The following is a 7,847-nucleotide window of genomic DNA, read 5'->3' as shown; positions in this document are numbered from 1 at the left end:
TGAAGAAACCAGAGCTCTGAGAGGTTAAATTAAATTGCTCAAAGTCATCCAGGTAGAGAATACCACAGGCAGGACTAAAATCCTGGATCTCCTCATTCCCAAATCATACTTTATTCTAAGAGTCCGTTCTTCCTCTCAAATAATCAACATTTTCTTCTTAATCATAGTGGTAATTTCTGCAAAGGTAGAGAAATGCTGGAGATGATTTGCATGCTAGATTTTAAAATTAGCATTTGGGAACTATATATATTTATAAATAATTGTTAAGAAGACAATATCATCACATTTCTTTTCAAAGGGGTCTCAATACAATCTTCCAGAATACTGGCTTAAAAAAATAGGTTCTGTCTGCTCTGTCAATTAAAAATCCTGTAATTAATTTATTACCAGAAATGGAATTTAGGGATTCAAATGATTTTGGGAATCACCAAGACCTACTTTATTATCTTATAAATTAAAAAGTTGATGTTCAAAGAAACTCACAAAATATTAGAATTTGAAGGGGCGACAGATATTTAGTCAACTTTATTTTTAATTTAGAGAAGTAGAAGTATGAAAAAGTACTTAACTGTTATAATACCTGTGTTTCCCAGCACCTATTATTGATGGCTGCTCATATTCTGTCATGTTTACTTCAAACATTTTAACATAATAAATAAAACTATGCAGATGCAGGTGAAATAACCGTTTTGCCAACACTTAGTCTCACTTTCCTCCTTATCAACATAGGGGCAGCTAGTATTAGTTATTTGTTTGAGAATTCTTGCAATGTACTTTGTATAATTTCATATACAAATACAGATAACGATCGATAATACATAACTTCTATTAGTGCTACAGGTTAAGGACCCTGCAGTCAAAACTATTCAGATTTTTATCTGATTGTATATTATTCTTTTTAGAAATATTTAATAGACAATTATGATAAGAAAACAAAATTATAAACAATTGATCTAACATATCAATTTAATAGATAGGTCAGAGAGGTTAAGTAACTTGCCTTACTGAGTGTGGCATCAACATTCTACAAGAACCCAAAGTCCTTTATCCAGCACCCATCTCCACATTGTCTTTTCACTAGAAAATCCCATCTGATTGTCTTTTTTCTCCTATTTTAAGTGCCATGTAATATTTAGAAAGCCACATGTCTCCCCTACACTTCCATTCAGAAAAGAAACAATTCTGAGGTTGGGAAATCTCATACCAGAAACAATATACGCTTTAACTTCACACTTTGTTCTGAACAGCAGGGCAGCCAGGCAGACACCAGGCTCACACACCATTATGAATCTGTCAGCAATTAGACTTCTAAACCCTATTTGGGTTTTACTTGCTTCAATCAACTTGTCACTGCAGTGAGGATTATCTACTTTCTCAACATAAACATCAACAGAAGTGAGTGCAATGGCTTGTGTCCTTGGTTGAGGCACAGCCAGAGAGAATGTTAAATAGCACATTTTACAGACAGGAGGGAACTGGGGCCTCAATGGGACATAATTAGAGGGGCCAGAGCTACAATAGCCTTTATGTGAGGCTTCAGAATTCTGCTCCTTAGGACTGGGAGACATTTTGGGAGATTCAGGAAGACTGTTGTCTGCTTTTCATGTCTCTGTTTCCTGAGCTGGAGAGAAAGGAACAGGAAAGAAGAAATTGTGTCTGTACAATGTTTCCACTCAGAGAAGAATCTTGGGGATCATGCCACCCAACACCCTCATTTAAAGGATTAGGAAACTGAGATCCCAAGAGAGGGGAAGGCCATGGCCAAACTCAAACCTGTGACAGAGCCCAGTGTTCAGACTCCTAGCCCTTTGCTATTCCCACCTGTCCACACTGCCCCCTGCAGGGGAGGTGGAAAAGACCAGTGAAATAAACCACATCCTTCATCCAAATTCTCTTCTTAGTTTTCCACGGCACCCCATGATGCAAAAGACAAAGCCAATAAGTGTGAGGACAAGCACATGATGACAGAGATACCCAGAGAAGGGTCTCATTCCACATCAAACCTCCTCTGAAGATAGAGAATATGTAAGTACACAAGTAGAAATTAATTCGATTCCTTTCAACAAGATAGTTTTTAATACTTGTCTAAGGAAGTTAGAGTTGGGTAAACAGTTTAGTAGTATCTTCTACTAATAATAATAGATAACATCATATAATGGCTTATTTAACCCTCATGACAGCTTTATGAGGTTAGCATAATTATTTAGTCTTTATTTTACAGATGAGGAAACGAAAGCACAGAGTATTGCATAACTTGCTCAGGTTATGCACACGGTATGGCAAACTAAGATTTGAACCTGGATGATTTGGCTCTAGAATCTTACTCTTAACGAACAAGAGTAGGGGGACCAACCATCTTGATTTGCCTGGGACTGTTCCAGTTTTAGCAAAAGTCTCCTGACCTGCGTAATTCATCAGTCCTGGATAAACCTGGATAGTTGATCACCCTATCGATTACTATACTGACTCTTGTTTATCAACAATCATACCCAGGCCTGAAGAGGTCCGGTCATGTGGGATGCCATAGCAGTCTTTGTCCCCCTCGGGAGACTGAGCTCACAGGAAGAACTTAAATATCAATATGTTCCAAGTACTACACCAAGAAATCATAAGGCTTTATGGTTTGTGTTTGTTTTTTTTTGTTTTGTTTTTTAATTCTCACACAAACCCTGGTTGAGCTATCCAGATAAGAATACAGAGGCTCAGAGAAGATTTGGTCAGTTGCTTAACATCTGAGTCAGAAAGTGTAAAGCCAGGATTTGAAACTTCTTTGTGGGGAAATAGCTAAAATGAGGAAGTCTCAAAATATAGAAACCTATCTGTTGTTTTGTTTTCTGTTTTGTGCTGTTGTTGTTTCCAGATATGGGAACTCACACCTAAAGAAAGTTAAGTATAACTCTTTGAGAATTCCCTCTTTCTGAGTAAAGCTTTGAGCTTCTACCTCTTTGTCATGAGGTATAGTATAAGCTGGCCACTTATTGGTGCTCTCCCTATCTCTACTTAGGCCAGAGATTTTCAATCAGTGTGCAGCAAGAATTTTTATAACATGCAATACCTGACTATTTAGTCAGAGGCATTGACCTCTTTTCACTTAGGTTGCCAAATTAAAAAATGACAGCCAACACAATAATAGCCATCCAGTGTGAATGAATCACAATTAAACCTATTTTTGTCAGATCACAAAAATATATTTTTTGTTGTGCCACATAATTTTAGTAATTAGTTTATGTGTGCCATGATATAAAAAAGATTGGAAATCACTGACTTAGATCATTCCTCCCCTACAGTTTTGTGCATGTAAAACTCCTATCCATCCTTTACGACCAGTTTAAATATTACTTCCCTAAAAGCCTTCCAGGGACATCCTAGTTTAATTTAATAATACTCATCTTCTTTCCCCAAAAATAATTTACCCTTTAAAAATAGGTATCCTAATCTGCCTTACTCTAGAGTCACAGGTGCAGGAGTGGGAGAGGAATGGGTCCTTGATATCTTGCTATGCTGTGAACCCAATTAGGCTTTACCCTATCACCTCTCTGGCTTTACCAGAGGGGGCACTGTATATACAATCAGTAATTCACATGGCTTGTTGAATGAATATGGGTATGTATCAATGTATTTCATTATGAACTATACTATTTGTACATGGAGATTTGGATGATGAAACAGATATCCAGAAATTATCAGGGGATAATTTCTTTGGCCCTTCTAGGTCAGGCTCTACTCTAAAACTAAAGCAAAAGATTAAGGCAATTGGCTAGATGTTTATTTTAGTTACCTTCTTCTATAAAACTTACCTTAAGTATTTTCACAAAATTATTTGATGCTAAGAATAATAGTTTTAAGATGGTTTAATAGAAATACATATGGGGCAGGGAGTCAGTTTCCACTCTCTTAGTTCTGACCCAAACTCACTGTGTGACCTTTGGTCTTGGTTTTGCTCAAACTGTTGCACGATAATGGTAGAATTACATGATTTCTAGGACTTCCTCCAGCTCTACATGCCTCTAGTCCAATAATTCTAATGATTAGAGCAATATTTTTTTATTTTTATTTTTATTTTTTGCACAGGGACATTCTGTTCCCTACTGTTATAGCCTTGGCATTCGGAAAATTTTGGATGAATAGTATTATTAATAACAAATTGGTAAAGGACCAGTTGAAGCCACCTGAGGAAGAAGAGGGTGTTATGTTTGAAGGAAGGAAGCCAGAGATTCTGGAGGGACATGATGTGTGAAATAAAGGCTGGGGGTTTAATGAATTTGAGGCGTGAAAAATTCAAGCTTCAGGGCAGCATTCCCTGGCAGCATGGAGCCCGGCATGCTTCCATGCCCTCTGTGGCTGAGAGCTATTTTAGAATGTACTTGGGCCCGGATCCTCTAACACAGCTGTGACTGTCTGTTAACTTTTAGAATGGCTCTCCATTCAAGCAAATGACTCTTGGTCTTATATTTACAGACCTAGGGGAATGGCAGCTAGAGGAGGACAGACCTAGAAACCGTCATAAAGTTTATTGGTGGCAAAACATTGAATTGAGATGTAGCAAACTTAGCCCAATGGACCAGAGAAAAGAGAAGATTTCTCTATGAAGGCCACAAGCAAATGGTATGGGAAGTCTTACTGGACAGTCCCACCCAGCAAGACATATTTCTTTCAGCATTTGAGAGCTCCTCAAAACTACTTAGCCATTAACCTTCCTTTCTAGCTAGGCCATAACCTCTTGAGACCTTCACCGATGGAAAAAATGAGAGCACAGATGAGTGGTTTCACCGTGCTCCCACCCTTCTCCCTTCTGGAATCCCTTCCAGTGCCCAAAGTGCAGAGCTGTCAAGTCCTGCCCCAAATGTTCTGTTTAAGTGGATGCCCAGCCCAAATGAAGAAGCTATGTCAGGGTCCGGTTAAGCTCCCCAGCTGCTGGGAAGGGCAGAAGTAGTCACCATAGAAACAAGCCCCTCATCAATCATGTAGTGACTCACAAGAAAATGACTAGGATGCAAGGGAGACTAGAGTCCCTTGAAAAACTACATCTTTTTTTTTTTTTTTAAGCTGACTGACTGCATTCTTGAAAAACAAGGCAGCCACTTCCAAAAAGGGAGTGAAAATGGCAAGGGTTGCTTCTGTCTCCGGAATTTAGGCCTAGATGCTATGGTGCTCTGAGCCTGTGAAGGCCCCCATCTCTGGATTTTGTTTTTGCAAACAGTTCTGTTTGATACAACTCAATGTCAGAGGGAGAAACAACCTTGTAATTTGTCAAGTTCCACATCCTGGATCAGTAAGAGAGCTAGGGCTAGAATCAAGGTCTCCCACTCCAAATCTGTTTTTCTCCTTCCATTATTCGAGGGTCAGGGTGGATTTTACAGTGAACTAAAGAAGATTACATTTTAAAATACCTCCTTTAATGGTTCCTTTCAAGGCTTTGAGGAGCCTTAATAATGTATCCTCCTGGTCTTTTCTTTCTTTCTTTTTTTTTTCTGTTTAACATTCAAAAGTAAAATACCTTAATGGCAATTGGTTAAGAATTCTGTCTTTCCATTCTGTCCCCTCTCCTCCACTCTTCCCTCCAGGTTGGGAGTTAGAATGGCCTTGGGCGTTTGTGAGATCTGGCTAAGGGGAATTTGAGGTAGGTTAACTATTAATTTAGTTGGGATTTAGTAAGATATACTTAATTAGTTCCCAGGCACTCTTTGGAAAAGTTAAATTATTGATTATCTTGATGTAAAACTAAGTTCCAAGAACACTTCTACAACCAGCACCAAGATTCAAAGAAATGGCAGGGCCAAATGTATGTCCTATGGAGATACAAATGGTCCCTGAGGCATCTGCACAGGAAACATGAGGGTAGCAGAGGAGAACAAGGTTTAAAATATGCAGAGCCTGGAGGTAATCTGTCAAAATTCTTTCAAATCTCATATCCCATGTGTAGCAGAAACTTGATCAATATTTTCCATTATGGATAATGAATTGTGAAATTGAATGAAACTTTTATGAACTATCAATAATAATTTTATAAAAATACATTTCAAGCAACTGAAGAGAAATTGAATTATTCATTCTACAGAAAATAATTTTTAAAATATATTGTCATAAGCAGTAGTGATCAGCCAATATACAGTCAATAATGGGTATAAAGTATTATATATGTATGTTAAGAAAGGTATTATGTTTTTTTCTGGATTTTAAAAAATTTTGTAGTATTAGTCTGATTTGTGTTTTTTTTTAAATATATTTTATTGATTTTTTACAGAGAGGAAGGGATAGGGATAGAGAGTTAGAATTATTGATGAGAGAAAAACATCAATCAGCTGCCTCCTGCACGCCCCCTACTGGGGATGTGCCCGCAACCAAGGTACATGCCCTTGACCATAATCGAACCTGGGACCCTTGAGTCTGCAGGCTGATGCTCTATCCACTGAGCCAAACCAGTTACAGCATGATTTGTAATACCTATAATTTTTTGTAGTTGATGGAGATATAATTTGTCATTCAAAAATATAGGTTTGTGTGTCTAATTTTGTTCTTATAATGTAATATTAATTTTTCATAAAGAGATCCCCCATGTCATATAAGCCACATAAAAACTGGATCTGTCCCCTGCCTAAGATACCTCTTTAATGATTTTATATTAGTCATATGATTACTGAGAATGACAAGATATGTTCTGGGTGTGTTTGCTGAATCAAGAATCCATTCTTACTGTATAATCACTCCAGCACTATCTTTATTGAAATTTGGCAATTTGAAAGAGTGATTAGTCTTTTGTTTTATAAACAGGAACTGTTCTCCAATGCCAATCCAGTTGGGTCATCTCCATTGCTGGTAACAGAAGAAAAGCCTTATATAATGCTTTGCTATTACTCATCAGTGTTATGTTTGTATAGTACCTATCCCCAAAGCAACCAAGCCTTTTAATCTCATTTGATTTTTCCAAATTTAGTTTATCTGGAAAATATGCACATTTGTGAAATATGTCTGGAGGACTGGTTAATCTAACCTATTTACAGAAGGAGAGAATTCAGTCATATTGATGAATTATTAAAATTTGAACTATTCAATTTTCTCTCTAATATCTTCTTTACTTAGAGAATTGTTGCAAGGATTAAATAAGATAATATATATTAAACTATAGGCCCAGTGCACGAAATTTGTGCACTGGGGGTGGACGGTGTCCCTCAGCCCAACCTGCACCCTCTCCAATCTGGGACCCCTTGGGAGATGTCTGACTGCTGGTTTAGGCCTGATCCCACAGGTTTGTGAGTCTAACTTTGTTTTTATAATGTAACTAGAGGCCCAGTGCACAAAAATGTGTGCACTCGGGGAGGTCCCTCAGCCCGGCCTGTGCCCTCTCGCAGTCTGGGACACCTCGGGGGATGTCCACCTGCTGGCTTAGGCCTGCCCCTTGGGGGACAAGGCCTAAGCTGGCAGTCAGGCATCCCTCTGGAAGCCCAGGAGCCCTTGGGGGGTGTCCACTTGCCAGCGGGGACCAGGCCTAAGCTGCAGTCTGACACCTTAGTGCTGCAAAGGAGGCTGGAGAGGCTCCCGCGCATCACTGCTGTGCTGGCAGGCATCAGCCTGGCTTGTGGCCAAGCAGAGCTCCCCCTGTGGGAGCGCACTGACCACCAGGCGGCAGCTCCTGCATTGAGCATCTGCCCAGTGTGTGTCATAGTGACCAGTCATTCCCAGTCGGTCTGATGTTAGGGTCAGTTTGCATATTACCCTTTTGTTATATAGGATAGAGGCCTGGTGCATGGGTGGGGGCAAGCTGGTTTGCCCTGAAGGGTGTCCCGGATCAGGGTGGGTGACCTGCTTGGGGGCCTGTCCAGCGTGGGTGAGGGGATGATGGCTGTTTG

Source organism: Myotis davidii, unplaced genomic scaffold, assembly GCF_000327345.1.
Source record: "Myotis davidii unplaced genomic scaffold, ASM32734v1 scaffold41, whole genome shotgun sequence".
Taxonomy (NCBI): domain Eukaryota; kingdom Metazoa; phylum Chordata; class Mammalia; order Chiroptera; family Vespertilionidae; genus Myotis; species Myotis davidii.
Note: the sequence above shows the minus strand (reverse complement) of the source record.